The sequence below is a fragment of the Mustela nivalis genome (assembly GCF_964662115.1).
Source record: "Mustela nivalis genome assembly, chromosome: 9".
NCBI classification, from domain to species: domain Eukaryota; kingdom Metazoa; phylum Chordata; class Mammalia; order Carnivora; family Mustelidae; genus Mustela; species Mustela nivalis.
In genome coordinates, this window is record NC_139028.1 from 80687029 (window position 1) to 80705528 (window position 18500).

An 18500-nucleotide genomic window follows, 5' to 3' on the forward strand; every position below is an offset into this window, starting at 1 on the left:
CAAGTTAGTATTTCTAAATAAAGATTTCTTAAGTATTTGGAAGGTTTTTAAGCCTTTTTTTAAAAAACCTTATTTGATACATATATTTTCACTAAATGAACTTATCAAAAATTTGGGGGGGGAAATGCATTATGCTTTATATTATCTGTACATTTTGAATAACATAGCAATAATTCTAGCAAAATAAGAGGGATTTCAGGGAGCTTTTGAAATGTTCAGATTTAATATATGTAAATTTCGGTCTAGAGCTGGTGACAGTCTCCATTGTTAGCAGTACCTCTTTTGTACATGAAAGAGTATGTTGATTTTTTTATGGTAGAGTTGGCTTTTAATAATTTTTAATCACAGTGTCATTATTTATCTTATACCAAAGAATTTGCATTAGCACTCTGATTTCTTTTATGAATTGGGTGAAAAGATAGGGGTTTAGTTACATATAATTAAAAATCCAGCATCTTTTAAAGGTGCTTTGTAGAAGCACATTTGAGGCATTTACTCAGGGATAATTTATAATAGTGTATACTAAATGTTGGCTGACGTCCTCATTTCCCCAGGGACCATTTTGCTTTTCTTGGAAAAATATATCTCTTAAATTACTCCAAATTAGGATATAAGCAAACTGAGACAGACTTTACTAAACTTCCTGTCACCTCAGTTGAACATTTTTGCATATCTGGGTATAACTAGTTGCATAGTTCTTGACTTCTAGATATTGATGTTCTAGGAATTTTCATTTTAAAATCTGAAAGTTGACCTAGAAGTACGAATATTCTGTTGAAATCTTAGAGCCAGTTGGTATAATAGCAAAAAATTAACTGGGTTGACTGAATTTGTGAGATCGTTACATTTACAATATGAACTTTATTGAAAGGCTGTGCTGATCTTGGGCTTATTTGTCCTCAGGTGCATTTTACACTCTTCTCCTACTTGCTTCTGTACTGAAGGAGGGCTAATTCTGCAGGCTGCTTTTTTTAGGCTCCAGGGACAGCCATCTTCCATGGGGTTTGAGAAACCCAATGGGAAACGCTTATGGGGGATTTAAAGAAAGAGAAAAGTCAGGACATTTTTTTGCTTCTGTTTGCCTCTAGTTATATTGCTGGCAGAAGCTATTTCTTTTGTGACTCCAATTCCCACTGGATAAGTCCGTCATTAATTCCAGTGACTGCGTGACTCTGGCCCTGGACTCTTGTAGCAGTGCTTCTTCCTTTTGTCTCTCTAGCCTATGAATACTAGTTCCTTCCTGGTGTCTGCTGGTATCCAGTTGCCTCTGTCTCTTCTTGATCACTTACCATATCGTTTTTCTTTTACCATTTCTGTAAAAGGTAACAACGTCCTGCATTCATTTTTCTCTATTTCATGATCTATGGTTTCTGGTCTTCTAGACTGTAATTGGTGTAAAGGGTACCTCTCATTTTGGAGGATTGGTCAGATATGATCTCTGCCTTTATTAGGAAGGCAGTATAATACAGATAATTCTGAACCTGGAATGAAAACCGGTTGTTTGGAACCAAGATTCTTTCAGAAGCCCTTCCCTAAGAGAAGTAAATCAGTGTATTCAGGAAGTGTTAACTAATAACTTTCCTTATTCCTCTTTACAAGGGTGTAACTTAAGAGTTTGCTTTATCTTACTGTCTTCCTTTCCTTATAGGTATCAGTGGAATTGAAGTCTAGCAGATGGTGTTAAATGAGTTAGGTGGAGCATTAGACACTCAAATATATGGCAGTTATTCTAAGGCAGTCAACTTTGGATAGCCTTATTTCTCTAATAAAATTTGTGTTAAGCTTTTTAAATAGGTTTGTGCTAGAATGTTTGAGTCAACTTTGTGGATTGGTAATAATCATTTATGGTACTTTCTAAATCCTATAAGTTTTTTTTTTTAATTGGGTACTTCCGGGATTTCTGAGCTCAGTAGTTGGAAAATTCCAAATAGCTAATTAAACAGGAAGAACAGATAAGCTTTTTAAGATATATCCATATTTCTGCTTTGGCTGAAATAGTGGGTAAGTGGCAAATCATTGAGTACTTTTTTTTCAAAGATTTTATTTATTTATTTGACACAGAGAGAGAGAGAGATCACAAGTAGGTGGAGAGCAGCAGGCAGAGAGAGCGAGTGGGAAGCAGGCTTCCTGGTGAGCAGAGAGCCAGATGCGGGGCTCAATCCCAGGACCCTGAGACCATGACCTGAGCCGAAGGCAGAGGCTTAACCCACTGAGCAACCCAGGCGCCCCAGTCATTGAGTATTTTAAATCTAATGTAAATGCACATTTTCATTAACCAGCATCTTAAAACTAAAATATATTGTATAGAGTCCTCTTTCCTTTTTTTTTAAACATATGGTGGTAATGATACAAAAATCTAGAAACACACAATTTTAAGCCATAGCATACATTTTTTTTCTCTTTTTTTTAAAGTTCAACAAGACAAAAAAATACATACTCTGTATAAAAATTGGAATCAGATGTTTAAATTAGCAATGTAGATATCATATGTTACACAGATGTACATCTGTTTTCTTCTCCTGTAGTCCCCTAACTATTCCATGTTAATCTAGTTTGATTTTTTTGTCTACAACTATTCATGAACTTTGCTTTTATTTTGGAAGATGTCCTTAGGTAAGGATGTAATTTTAAAAGCCAAATCATTGCTAGTAGCGTATTATTTAATAGGCCATCACTTGCCTCTTAGAGTTATGAATTTCCAGATTTAGGCTTTCCTTTCGTTTTACATTTTCATTTTTATTGAATGAAATTTCCATTTGTTAAAATTTTTGTCAGTTAAGTAAATAACTGATATTAAATAAATAACTGAGGGGCGCCTGGGTGGCTCAGTGGGTTAAAGCCTCTGCCTTCAGCTCAGGTCATGATTCCAGGGTCCTAGGATCAAGCCCTACGTCGGGCTCTCTGCTCAGCAGGGAGCCTGCTTCCTCCTCTCTCTGACTGCCTCTCTGCCTACTTATAATTTCTGTCTGTCAAATAAATAAATAAAATCTTAAAAAAAATAACTGATATTAAATTATCCAGTATTAAATAAATAACTGAAATAAATAAATATGAGTAAAGTCAGAAGTTAATATTTATGCCCATGAGTATCTCCTTTCATTTTCCATAAATTTACTCCACCAATAGAACCATTGTTTATGACAATTTATTTCTGATTGCCTAATAAAACTGTTCAAAGTAAGTGTCCCTAATTTTTTTTTTTTTTTTTTTAGTATTTTCTTTATTTATTTGACACACAGAGATCATAAGTAGGCAGAGAGGCAGGCAGATAGAAAGAGGGGGAAGCAGGCTCCTTGCTGAGCAGAAAGCCCGATGCGGGGCTTGATCCCAGGACCCTGGGATCATGACCTGAGCCGAAGGCAGAGGCTTTATTAACCCACTGAGGCACCCAGGCTCCCAAATGTCCCTAATTCTGTGCTACAGACCAGTTAAGCCAGGTTCGTGTTTTCGTGTGTGCGTGTTTTCCATGTATGTCTTTAGCGTGACCTCCTTATAAACATGTAGATAAGATCCTGGCATCATATGATATGATTGCCAGCAACGATTCTTGTTTGCACCTTCATTTTTCTCTGTCATCAGGATTATCGGCAGAATTACACATTATATTTCATTATCGTGATCATTACTGATGTGCATTCAAATTGCCTAAGGTCCCTGTTGCAGTTTTTCTATCTCGGCTTGCTTTTCACAGAAGCTACCTAAAATTTCTCTTTACTCAAGTATACTTGGATGTATCCTTGAAATTTAGGAATTAACTTTCCTACTCCATCTTCACCAGCACAAGTGTATCTGTGTTATACACATGCATGCACACACCCACAATGATATCATCTGTTCGTATTTAATACTCTTTATTAATGACTAGCTTTTCGAGATACCATTTAAAAAATAACATAACTTGTGATTTGGCTTATCAGCAATTCACAAAGTAACCATGAAGCCTGTCATAGGTCACATTTTAAACTGGTGGGTGTTGAAATGTTTTTGTCATCTTTAGTTTAGTCTGACAGTGAAGCCATGCCATTTCAGCCAACTGCCATGAGGACAGGGAACCTTTCCTGGTCTGGTTTTTAACAGCCCAGATTACACTGTATTGTAATTAATTGTTCATGTACCTTTTTTCCATTCTCCTGAGACTGGGAGCCCGCATTTACTTGGTATGGCCAGATTCTATCACAGGGCTTAGCATTAGTAAATGATGAGGGAATGTACATCACAAGAGAACTTTACCACGTAGAAATTCACTGGCCATAGATATGATCTTATTTATAATTTGCTATACGGCACATGCAGTCAGGGAGGAAACATATGAGAGGGTTAACCATGTTGCCCTGAAGTCAGACTGCCTTACTCTTCGCCCTGTTTTGCTGCTTGGGTTTGCTGCCTTGGGCATGTTACCAAACTTGTCTGTGCCTCAGTTTATTTCTCTATAAAATGAAGATAATAGTAATACCTACTTCATAGGGTTTTTGTGAGGATTAAATAAATTAAGAGATACAAATTTCTTGAAGCAGTTTCTGCACATAATAGAATCTCAGCTATTTGGTTTTGAAAATTGTATAGTCTATTAAGCACTTGCTAACTAATGAATGAACTGCCTAACTAGGTTATTCAATAAGTAAAATTTGAAAATGATAATATACTTGAAGTAAAGACTATTAACACTTAGCTGAAGAACATTCTTAGTGCTTTCCCCTTGGTTTATGAGCCCTCTGTTAAAGAAGAAGTAATGCTGTTTACTTCTACCTGTGAGTGAAAGAAAGCTCCTAAAATTTCTAGTTTGCATTTTCAGACAGTTGGACATTTAATATAAACTCACTTAGATGATCTTATGTAACTGAGGTGGCACAGTGGTAATTATTATAATTAGTGTGAAGTGTTTCTCCTCAAAAATTATCCGTGAACAGATACTTGATTCACAAGAATTGAGTAATCATATAAATGTCACCAATCTGTAATAATGAAAACTTTCTTACACACCTCAGCCTGGATTTAGAGAACTTGCCAATCATGTGTTTGAGAAATAACAGATTAGGTATAGTGTGAAAATTTGGGAGGGAAAAAGCATTATTTGTATTTCTTTGAAGCGGAATGCAAAATTTCACAAATTTTTAAGATAAAACTTTAGCCTTCATAGCTTTTTGAGTCTTCCCAGGGTTGATTTTACTAAGTCCTTCCTAGTTCTTTGGGAGTTTCAGTTCATTCTCTTTTGCCATTAGAGCTACTTTAAGGGACAAGTTTAAGAAGCCATGACTTACACTGCTTTCTGAAACTGATTTAAAAAGGCTTGATGAGGGGAGGGGCCGGCTCCCGGCAAGCAGCGCAGCAATGGAGCACAAAATCAGGACTTTTAAATGTCTGCTCCACTGAGGGACATCACTCCAGAGGCTAAACCAGGGTGAAGCCCATGTGGGGTCAGTGTAACCCCAGGTCCCGCAGGATCACAGAAGGACCGGAGGTGTCTGAGTGTCACAGAGCTCGCAGGTATTAGAGCTCCCAGGTATTATTAGGCCGGTTGCAGGCTGGGTGAGCTCGGAGCACAGCTGGAGGCCAGGGAGTGGAAGCGACCGGGCGCTTTTCTCCAAGAGTGAGCAACTGAGCGCTTTTCTCCAAACGCGACCAGAGGCCAGGGAGATGGGGGTGGATGGGTGCTTTTCTCTGAGGACTCACTGAGGAACAGGACCCAAGCTTTCAGCTGTTCCGGGCCAGAGATCAGGAGTCTGCCATTATCATTCACACCCTCCGGAACTAGGCAGAAAGCGCTCAGGGAACAAAAGCTCCCAAAAGCAAACCCAAGCGGATTACTTAGCCCAGCTCCTGGTAAGGGCGGGGCAATTCCACCTGGGGCAAAGACACTTGAGAATCACTACAACAGGCCTCTCCCCCAGAAGATCAATAAGAAACCCAGCCAAGACCAACTTCACTTACTAAGGAGAACAGCAGAATTCCAGAAGAGGAGAAAGCAAAGCAAGGAATTCATGGCTTTCTCCCCATGGTTCTTTAGTCTTGCAGTTAATATTTTTTTCTTTTTTCTTCTGCTAATTTTTTTTTTAACTTTTGCCCTTTCCTTTTTTAACTTTTTTTTAAAAACTAGTTTATCTTAACAATGCCTTACAAAAATAAACAATAATAATTCTCTTTTTTGAACCTTCATTATTATAGTCATGTTTTATCCTCCATTGTATCTAACTATATTTTTTGTATATACATGTTTTCTTTTTTTAATATTTTTTCCTTTTTTTTTTTTTTTTTTTATTTATCCCCTTTCTCCCTCCCACCATTTGGAGTCCCTTTTGATTTGGTTAAAGCACATTTCCCTGGGGTCTTTGCCACCCTTTTAACATTTTATTTGCTCCTTTATATATTCTTACCTGGACAAAATGACAAGGCGGAAAAACTCACCACAAAAAGAAGAACAAGAAGGAGTACCAAAGACTAGGGACCTAATCAATATGGGCATTGGTAATATGACAGATCTAGAGTTCAGAATGACGATTCTCAAGGTTCTAGACGGGCTTGAAAAAGGCATGAAAGATATAAGAGAAACCCTCTCCAGAGAGATAAAAGCCCTTTCTGGAGAAATAAAGGAACTAAAATCTAACCAAATTGAAATCAAAAAAGCTATTGATGAGGTGAAATAAAAAATGGAAGCTCTTACCGCTTAGATAAATGAGGCAGAAGAAAGAATTAGTGACACAGAAGACCAAATAACAGGGAATACAGAAGCTGAGCAAAAGAGAGATAAACTAAAATACTGGACCACGAGGAGAGAATTCGAGAGATAAGTGAAACCATAAGACGACACAACATTAGAATAATTGGGATTCCAGAAGAAGAAGAAAGAGGGAGAGGAGCAGAAGGTATATTGGAGAGAATTATTGTAGAGAATTTCCCTAAAATGGCAAAGGGAACAAACATCAAAATCCAGGAGATGCTAAGAATGCCCCTCAAAATCAGTAAAAATAGGTCCACACCTCATCACCTGATAGTAAAATTTATAAGTCTTAGCAACAAAGAGAAAATCCTGAAAGCAGCCCAGGAAAAGAAGTCTGTAACATACAATGGTAAAAACATTAGATTGGCAGTGGACTTATCCACAAAGACCTAGCAGGCCAGAAAGAACTGGCATGATATATTCAGAGCACTAAACAAGAAAAACATGCAGCCAAGAATACTATATCCAGCTAGGCTATCATTGAAAACAGAAGGAGAGATCAAAAGCTTCCAGACAAACAAAAACTGAAAGAATTTGCAAACACCAAACCAGCTCTACAGGAAATATTGAAAGGGGTCTTCTAAGCAAAGAGAGACTCTAAAAATAGTAGATCAGAAAGGAACAGAGACAATATACAGTAACAGTCACCTTACAGGCAATACAATGGCACTAAATTCATATATCTCTCAATAGTTACCTTGAATGTAAATGGGCTAAATTCCCCAATCAAAAGACACAGGGTATCAGATTGGATAAGAAAACAAAACCCATCAATATGCTGCCTACAAGAAACTCATTTTAGACCCAAAGACACCTCCAGATTTAAAGTGAGGAGGTGGAAAACAATGTACCATGCTAATGGACATAAGAAGAAAGCTGGGGTGGCAATGCTTATATCAGATCAATTAGATTTTTAAGCCAAAGACTATAATAAGAGATGAGGAAGGACACTATATCATACTCAAAGGGTCTGTCCAACAAGAAGATCTAACAGTTTTAAATATCTATGCCCCTAACATGGGAGCAGCGAACTATATAAACCAGTTAATAACAAAATCAAAGAAACACATCAACAATAGTACAATAATAGTAGGGACTTTAACACTCCCCTCACTGAAATGGACAGATCATCCAAGCAAAAGATCAACAGGAAATAAAGGCCTGAATGACACACTGAACCAGATGGATATCACAGATATAGTCAGAACATTCCATCCCAAGGCAACAGAAAACACATTCTTCTCTAGTGCACATAGAACATTCTCCAGAATAGACCACATCCTGGGTCCTAAATCAGGTCTCAACTGCTATCAAAAGATTGAGATCATTCTTGCATATTTTCAGACCACAGTGCTCTGAAGCTAGAACTCAATCACAAGAGGAAATTTGGAAAGAACCCAAATACATGGAGACTAAACAGCAACCTTCTAAAAAATGAATGGATCAACCCAAAAATTAAAGAAGAATTGAAAAAATTCATGGAAACAAATGATAATGAAAACACAATGGATCAAAATCTGTGGGACACAACAAAAGCAGTCCTGAGAGGAAAATACATAGCGGTACAAGTCTTTCTCAAGAAACAGGAAAGTCCTCAAGTATACAACCTAACCGTACACCTACAGGAGCTGGAGAAAGAACAACAAAGAAAGCCTAAGCCCAGCAGGAGAAGAGAAATCATAAAGATCAGAGCAGAAATCAATGAAATAGAAACTAAAAAAAAAAAAAAAAAAAAAAAAATAGAACAAATCAATGAAACTAGGAGCTGGTTCTTCAAAAGAATCAATAAGATTGATAAACCCTTGGCCAGACTTATCAAAAAGGAAAGAGAAAGGACCCAAATAAATAAAATCATGAATAAAAGAGGGGAGATCACAACTAACACCAAAGAAATACAAACAATTATAAGCACATACTCTGAGCACCTCAACTCCAACAAATTTGGCAATCTGGAAGAAATGGATACATTTCTAGAAACATATAAACTACCACAATTGAGCCAGGAAGAAATAGAAAATCTGAACCGACACATAACCAGTAAGGAGATTGAAACAGTCATCAAAAATCTCCAAACAAACAAAAGCCCAGGTTTCCCAGGGGAATTCTACCAAACATTTAAAGAAGAATTAATTCCTATTTTCCTGAAACTGTTTAAAAAAATAAAAATAGAAGGAGAACTTCCAAACTCATTTTATGAGGCCAGCATCAGCTTGAACCAAAAAACAGACAAGGATCCCACCAAAAAAGAGAATTACAGACCAATATCCTTGATTAACACAGATGCGAAAATTCTCACCAAAATACTAGCCAGTAGGATCCAACAGTACATTAAAAAGATTATTCACCACAACCAAGTGGGATTTATTCCAGGGCTGCAAGGTTGGTTCAACATCCGCAAATTAATCAATGTGATACAATACATTAATAAAAGGAAGAACAAGAACCATATGATACTCTCCATAGATGCTGAAAAAGCATTTGACAAAGTGCAGCCTCCCTTCCTGATTAAAACTCTTCAAAATGTAGGGATAGAGGGCACATACTTCAATATTATCAAAGCCATCTATGAAAAACCCACTACAAATATCATTCTCAATGGAGAAAAACTGAAAGCTTTTCCGCTAAGGTCAGGAACAAGGCAGGGATATCCATTATCACTACTGCTATTCAACATAGTACTAGAAGTCTTAGCCTCATCAATAAGACAACAAAAAGAAATTAAAGGCATCCAAATTGGCAAAGAAGAAGTCAAACTATCACTCTTCGCAGATGATATGATACTATATGTGGAAAACCCAAAAGCCTCCACTCCAAAACTGCTAGAACTTGTACAGGAATTCAGTAAAGTGTCAGGATATAATGTCAAATGCACAGAAATTAGTTGCATTTCTTTACACCAACAACAAGACAGAAGAAAGAGAAATTAGGAGTCAATCCCATTTTCAGTTGCACCCAAAACCATAAGATTCCTAGGAATAAACCTAAGCAAAGAGGCAAAGAATCTATACTCAGAAAACTATGAAGTACTCATGAAAGAAATCAAGGAAGACACAAAGAAATGGAAAACTGTTCCATGCTCATGGATTAGAATAAGAAATATTGTGAAAATGTCTAATCTACCTAAAGCAATCTACACGTTTAATGCAATCCCTACCAAAATCCTATCCATTTTTTTCAAAGAAATAGAACAAATAATCTTTTAAAATTTATATAGAACCAGAAAAGACCTCGAATAGCCAAAGGGATATTGAAAAAGAAAGCCAAAGTTGGTGGCATCACAATTCCGGACTTCAAGCTCTATTACAAATTGTCATCATCAAGACAGTATGGTACTGGCACAAAAACAGACACATAAATCAATGGAACAGAATAGAGAGCCCAGAAATAGACCCTCAACTCTATGGTCAACTAATCTTCGACAAAGCAAGAAAGAATGTCCAATGGAAAAAAGACAGCCTCTTCAACAAATGGTGCTGGGAAAATTGGACAGCCACATGCAGAAAAATGAAATTGGACCACGTCGTTACACAACACACGAAAATAGACTCAAAATGGATGAAGGACCTCAATGTGAGAAAGGAGTTCATCAAATTCCTTGAGGAGAACACAGGCATCAACCTCTTCGACCTCAGCCGCAGCAGCATCTTCTTAGGAACATCACCAAAGGCAAGGGAAGCAAGGACAAAAATGAACTATTGGGATTTCATCAAGATCAAAAGCTTTTGCACAGCAAAGGAAACAGTTAACAAAACCAAGAGACAACTGACAGAATGGGAGAAGATATTTGCAAAGGACATATCAGATAACGGGCCAGTATCCAAAATATATAAAGAGTTTAGCATACTCAACATCCAAAGAACAAATAATCCAATCAAGAAATGGGCAGAGGACATGAACAGACATTTCTGCAAAGAAGACATCCAGATGGCCAAGAGACAAATGAAAAAGTGCTCCACATCTCTTGGCATCAGGGAAATACAAATCAAAACCACAATGAGATACCACCTCACACCAGTCAGAATGGCTAAAATTAACCAGTCAGGAAATGACAGATGCTGGCAAGGATGTGGAGAAAGGGGAACCCTCCTACACTGCTGGTGGGAATGCAAGCTGGTGCAGCTGCTCTGGTAAACAGTGTGGAGATTCCTCAAAAAACTGAAAGTAGAGCTACACTATGACCCAGCAATTGCACTGCTGGGTATATCTCCTAAAGATACAAACGTGGTGCTCCAAAGGGGCACATGCACCCAAATGTTTATGGCAGCAATGTCCACAATAGCCAAACTATGGAAAGAATCTAGATGTCCATCAACAGATGAATGGATAAAGAAGAGGTGGTATTTATATACAATGGAATACTATGCAGCCATCAAGAGAAATGAAATCTTGCCATTTTCCATTTGCGACGATGTGGATGGAACTAGAGGGTATTATGCTTATCGAAGTGAGTCAGTCAGAGAAAGACAACTATCATATGATCTCCCTGATATGAGGAAGTGGAGATGCAACATGGGGGGTTTGGGGAGTAGGAAAAGAAAAAATGAAAGAAGATGGGATCAGGAGGTAGACAAACCATAAAAGACTCAATCTCAAAAAACAGACTGAGGGTTGCTGGGGGGAGTGGGGACGGGAGAGGGTGGTGAGGATGTGGACATTGGGGAGGGTATGTGCTATGATGAGTGCTGTGAAATGTGTAAACCTGGGGAGTCACAGACCTGTACCCTTGGGGATAAAAACACATTATATGTTTATTAAAAAAATTTTTTTTTAAAAAGGCTTAATGAAGAGAATTGTCCTCAGAGGTTTTCTTCTCTTGGAGTACAGATCTGTTACATGTTATATTTTCTTTACTAGAGGCTCCAAATTGGTAAAATTTAGATGGCAGAACTATGAAGTCACTGTTTAGTTAGTTGAAGTGAGAATTAGGGCAGGAGTGAGTTACAGTAAATTTTGATCTGTTCTAATTAATGAAATGTTTTTTTCTGACCTGTTTTTGGTAGATTATATATTTTGAGTAAATACTTCAGTAGTGTAAATACTGAGTAAATACTTCAGCAGACCATCGATTTGGTCTGCTCCATTTTCCATTCTCTTCCCTTTACCCATTTTTTCCCCTTTATCCATTTTTAATACTAGAACATTTATTTGGGAATACCCAATTTAAAGTAACATGAAGTTGAGTGAATGTGAGGCCCTTCTCAGGAATTCACTCTTCAGTCTTAATTTTATTAATTTGTGCTTCTAGCCAATAAAGGCAAGTGACCAGAAACAAACTCAAGGCTTAAACTAGTTCCTGTTATTAGGAAATGACATGTAATTTGTCTTGATCAGTTTTGCTAAAGGTTTGTCACTTACTGCTCTTTTCAAGGAACCCAAATTGTGCCTTTGTTGATTTTTCTCAATTAGCATTTGTTTTCTATCGTATTGATTCCTGCTTCAGTCTCTATTATTTCCTTCTACTCTCTTTAGAGTTTGATTTGCTGCTCTTTTCTAGCTTCTTGAAAAGGAAGTGTAGATCATTGATTTCCAACTTTTTTTTTTCTAGTATTTGGCGTTTAAGCTAATACTTCTAAGTACTGATTTAGCTGAATCCCACATTCAATTGATTTTTTGGGTAAGATTTTATTTTTGGTTTGTCAGCGAGAGAGAGAGCATAAGCAGGGTATGGCAGGTGGAGGGAGAAGCAGGCTCCCTGCTGAGGAAGGAGCCCGATAAGGGACTTGATCTCAGGACCCTGGGATCATGACCTAAGCCAAAGGCAGACGCTTAACCAACTGAGCCACCCAGGTGTCCCAACAGTAAAGTGATTTTTAAAAATAGTTTTAAGTATTTCTTTTTTCCTGAATTATTATCCTTTATGCTGTTATTAAAAGAATAAACACTCAAGTATTATATTGGGGGAGATAATCTACCATTAATAAAGCAAAGGCATTGCACCCTTGTTCTGCACATAAGCTGATGAAGTGCTCTCAGGGCCCTCATTGCAGAACCAGTAAACCCTGAAGAGCACCTCTTTTACATTTGTTTTCTTATGGATATCAGTTTTGACATCATTTTCTCTTTTCTTGTTCAGTTCTATTGTGACTACTGTTTTTTAGTAGAGAAAATGCACACACAGTTTTTTATGTTAGATAAGCAGTAAGCCAGACTGTGATGTGCATCACAGGCAATCACGAAGAGATTGCAAAGATGGAAAGAAATCTCATTCTTTTACATGGCCAACAGATAAAACCCATTACAAGCTTGTTCCCAAGATGATAAATAATCAATTTTGTGACTGTTTTTAATTTCTATTTTTTTTCCATTTCATTATGTAACCAGAGAAGGAAATTCTGGAGTGCAATTGTGTAAGAATTTGAGAGGCACTACATAATTCAAATACTTCATAATGTTTAAGAACTAACAGTTCCCACATTCAGTGTGCTTATGGCTCATGGTGCATTCCGTGAAATTTCAGTCAATTTCTTTTGAAGATCTTTTTTTTTTTTTTATTATTTTTCTGAGCACTCCTTATGTATTTGAGTTGCCAGTCTGTTGTTAGGACTCTTGTTATGTTTTCTGCATCTCGTGGTTTCTGGGCACATAATAGAATTTAACTCTCTGTCCCCTTCAAAGTCAGATGTGGCCCTGTGGCTTATTCTGGCCAGTGAAAGTCCTATCCAGACAGAATGTTTAATATCCAGTACACAGTTTGCCTTATCCCCTTTCTATGCATCAGTTACTGTGGAAGCTTGTCAGCCTGACTCCTGAGGAATTATAATAAGCAATGACTCTTGTCAGCCTGTAATATAAGAAATAAATCTTGTTTTCGGTGATGATTTGGAAACTGTTAAGGTAGGATAACCTAGCTTGTCTTGATGGATACCACTGATGGATTCCCTATCAGTTATGTTTGTTAGCAGCACATGGCTTGTCATTGAATTATTTTTTGGTGTGATTTGATGAATAAGACAGTCTTAAGTTTACCAGAATTCTTTTATTGAGTTTTTGTTTCTTGCTTAATAAATCTTTCTAGAATTGCCATTACATGTTTATTAGACTTATCTATCTTCTATGCCTCTTATACTTCTTCATATTTTCTGTTGTTCTGACTCTTTTGACTGTATTCTGGATAATTTCTTCAGTCTTCCAACTTTTAACTAATTTTTTCTGAATCTTTCTAATTATCTGTTAAACTCATCTATCAAGTTTTATCTCTTTTATCTCTTTTTAATTTTTTTTTTTTTTTTTTTTTTTTACTTCTAGGAATTCTCTTTAGGTTCTTTTAAAATTTTGTTTGCTTGTTACTCTTATCTTCAAGCCTCTTAATCTCATAAATTGTAAACAATACCAGCAGTTTTGCAGGTCTTCTTTTGCTGACTGTTGTTTCTACTAGCCTTCATTCATGGTGCTTGATGCTTGTTTATTTGAGTGTGTAGTACTATTCGAGACTCTGCCGTTTATTTTCTAATGAACTTTATCTATGGAAAACTCTTTGGTGCTTGGGTTTTACTCCAAATAATTTGACATTTGTTTTGCTGTGTACCTGGGACATTTACAAATGCAGACTGCTGTCACTTTTTCTTTTTAATTTTTAAAAACACTTTATTAGGGAAAATTTCCAATGTAAAAACTTCAGAACGAATATTTCAGTAAATCTTATGCACCTGTCACCTAGCTTCAACAATTATCAATATTTTGCCGTTTTTATTTTATTTATCTTTGCACTATTACATTTTTGCTATCTTTTTTAATGATAAAGACTTTTAAAATCCATATTTATTATGCCTTTATGTATTATGTTATTGAGCCTAAACAAAATTACCAATATAGGCACAATTCCATATTACAAAAAAATTCCTAATATTCAGGCTGTGTCCACATTTCCCTGATTGCTTCATGAATTTTATATATATATATATATATATATATATAAATATATATATATATATATATATATTCTTACACTTGATTTGTTTGAATCAGGATATGAGTTATATGTACATGTTGCATTTGATTAATTTATCTTATAAATCTTTTTTTAATTAAGCTCTTTATTTTGAGATAATTGTAGATTATATCACGTGCAGTGGTAAGAAATAATAGAGAAATGCTTTATTCTCTTTACCCAGTTTCTCTTAATGATAATAGCTTGAAAATCTATGGTACAACAGCACAACTAGAATATTGATAGTGATACCATTGGATACAGAACAGTTTCATCACTACAAGAAGCCCTTCTGTTATCCTTTTATGCCCACACCCACCTCCCTCTTCCACTCCCCAGCCTTGACTTCTGACAGTCACTAATCTGTTCTTGATTTGTATAATTTTGTCATTTCAGGAATGAAATGGAATTGTACAGTATATGACCTTTTTGGGTTGGCTTTTTTCATTAGTTTAATTCCCTGAAGATCCATCCAAATTATTGTACATATCCATAGTCTCTCCCTCTTTCTTAGTAGTATTCCGTGGTATGGATATACCATACTTGTTTTAACCATTTAACTTTTGAAGAATATCCAGTTTGGGGCTATTGCAGATAAAGCTGTATGAACATTTGTGTATATAATTTTGTGTGTACATAAGTTTTCCTTTCTCTCAGGTATATGCCCAAGAGTACAATAGCTAGTCATATGGTAATTGCATGTTTAGTTTCATAAGAAACTGCCAAATTGTTTTGCAGAGGGGCTGTACCATTTTATATTCTTACAGGCAATACATGACCATTCCAGTGGCAACATCTGTCTACATTCTTGCCAACATTGTATATTCTCACTATTTTTTAATTGAAGCCATTCTGATAAGTGTATAGTGATATCTTATTGTAATTTTAATTTGCATTTCTCTAATGGTTAATGATGTTAAACATCTTTCCATATGCATATCTATCTGCCTTCTGTATCTTTTCTTCAATAAAATGTCTGTGTCTTTTGCTCATTTGCTAATTGGATTATTTACTGCTGAGTTTGGTAGTTCTTTTTTACTAGCTTTTAATTGGATATGTGGTTTGCAGATATTTTTCCCAATCTGTAGCCAATCCCCTTAACAAAGCCTTTCACAGAGCAAAAGTTTTAATTTTGATGAAGTCCAATTTATCAATTTTTATTTTTATGGATCATGCTTTTGATATCAAGTCTAAAATCTATAGTCTATAGGTTCACCTTCTCTTTTTTTTTTTCTTGCCATTCTTTGAGAAACTGAGTCAGTTGCCCTGTAGAGTTTTCTGCATTCTAGATTTTGACAATTGCATCCTCGTGGTGTCACTTAACATGTTTTTCTATCCTTTGTATTTCTTGTAAATCAGAAATATGGGGTCCAGAAATAGAGGTTTAACATATTAAAGTTGTCCCCCTTTCCCCAGAATACTTCATGGGGAGCAGTGGTGGTTAGTTTCTGTTGCATTGAACAAGGGACTCAATATCTGCAGTCAAATGCTTTTCCACTGAGCTTTACCCCCTCTGGTTGTCTCTGTATTATGCTAAAATTGATCAGTGGCTTTTTGGAGCTATCAGGCTAATCTATTCATTATAAACCTACCTAATGGTTTTAGAAGCATTGAAAATGATTTCTCAGATTTATTATTTCATTAAAAGTTGCCAAATTATGATATTCTACCTGTACCAATTATTCTTTGTTAGCTGAAATTATTTCTGAAGTACTTTCTCTCATCAAATATTTGGTTATGAACCATAGTTAAATAGGAAAAATAGGATAAAATCTCAATATTTCCTATTTATTTGCCATTTTCAGAGTAGTGAATGATCATTACAGTGTCATTGCTTGTATGTTTATTTTCGTGGACAGATGTAGCTAGTTTTTTTTTAATATGAAAAATTTTGAGTTTATACTGATTTTTCCAAATTAAGATTATGGAATTATTTTTTTTTAAGATTTTATTTATTTATTTTGACAGACAGAGATCACAAGTAGGCAGAGAGGCAGGCAGAGAGAGAGAGGAGAAAGCAGGCTCCCTGCTGAGCAGAGAGCCTGATGCGGGGCTCGATCCCAGGGCCCTGGGATCATGACCTGAGCCGAAGGCAGAGGCTTTAACCCACTGAGCCACTGAGGCGCCCCAAGATTATGGAATTTTTTTTTTTTAAAGATTTTATTTATTTACTTGAGAGAGAGACAGTGAGAGAGAACATGAACGAGGAGAAGGTCAGAGAGAGAAGCAGACTCCCCATGGAGCCGGGAGTCCTATGCGGGACTCGATCCCGGGACTCCAGGATCATGACCTGAGCCGAAGGCAGTCGTCCAACCAACTGAGCCACCCAGGCGTCCCAGATTATGGAATTTTTAAAGCTTTTAATTTTATACTTATATTTCTTCTCTACAGAAAATCTTGATTTTTAAGATAATGCTAATTACTTATTGCCTTTATCATGTAATTGCCTATTGTAGTTTCACAAATTTTATACCACCTTTATTACTAACAGTAAGGCTTCTACATGCAGTTGAAGATTTCTTTGTATTTTCTTGTGTTCTAGAATATATCATAGGAAATGCACAGTTTACTGTGTTTGAAAGTCATTTGAAGTAATTATTTTCACTGGTTAGGTAACCAACGTGACATATAATGAGATTTATTTATTTCCTGTTCTTCACTTTGGGACATTGTTTCTTCCTTTATTTAGTTTAATTTTGTGTTTTAATTATGAAGAAATGATGTGATTCTATTTCTTTTGTCCCTTAGTGAATAACTTTTTTTATGCTTTTGACCTATATAAAAAATATTAGATATATATGTCTTCATATTTTCACTTGTGTTAAACAAAAGTTAGCATATTTTATAAATTGTTTTATTATATATATATGTACTCCAATAGAATTCTCTTTAATAAAAATACTAGCTAATACTTTAGTTGTAATTTTTAAAGTAGAATAGCCAGTTATAATTAATGGTTTTTTTCCAACTTGTATGGGGGTTGAAAACACTTTTAAAAATTAATATTCAGGGTGCCTTGGTGGCTCAGTCGGTTAAGCATCTGCCTTCAGCTTAGTTCATGATCTCAGGGTCCTGGGATTGTGTCCCACATCTGGCTCCCTGCTCAACGGGGAGCCTGCTTCTCCCTCTGCTCCCCCTGCTTGTATGTGCTCTCTCTGTCAAATAAAGAAATAAAATCTTTAAAAATATATATTCTTTGGGGCACTTGGCTGGCTCAGTTGGTAGAGTACATAACTCTTGATCTCAGGATTGTTGTGAGTTTGAGCCCCACGTTGGAGAAATAAAACCTTTTTTAAAAAGTAAAAATTAATACTGCATTTCATACCCTTATCCTTGGAAACTGGTTCTGTAACTCTGGAGTAAGACCCATATGTGCATTTGGAAAGATCTTGAGATGATTCAGTTTTGCCTTTTTCTTTTTTTTAAAGATCTATTTATTTATGTGAGGCGGGGAGCATGTGAGCAGGGAGAGGGGCAGAAGAGGGTAAGGGAAAGAATTTCAAGCAGACTCCCCTGTGGAGCCAGCTGTGGGCCTATCACAACCCTGAGATTATGACCTGAGCTGAAACCAAGAGTCAGACACTCAATCGAGTGAGTCACCTAGGCACCTCTGGTTTTTACCTTTGATTGTCTTGCTTATTGGACCTTTTGCTGCAGTCTGAACAAAAGAACCAATTTGACTCTCCGTCTTTTGTTCATTAAGTGAGAGTGCCACCTAGGGGAAAGACCTTTAAGATGGTAGACGTTTTTCAAATTTCAGAAGAGTGTGCAGAAGGAAGGAAGTAGTCTTGACAGAGAGTAGCAAGCACATAATAAATGGTAGCTGCTACTATTATTATTATTATTTTATTATTATTA

The 18500-nt window shown here is 36.3% G+C and overlaps 1 protein-coding gene across 4 annotated transcripts in view; it reads left to right on the forward strand.

The window, feature by feature from the left end:
- PRMT3 (protein arginine methyltransferase 3) overlaps positions 1-18500 on the forward strand; it is a 129958-nt gene that overhangs the window by 44690 nt on the left and 66768 nt on the right. The window lies entirely within an intron of this gene.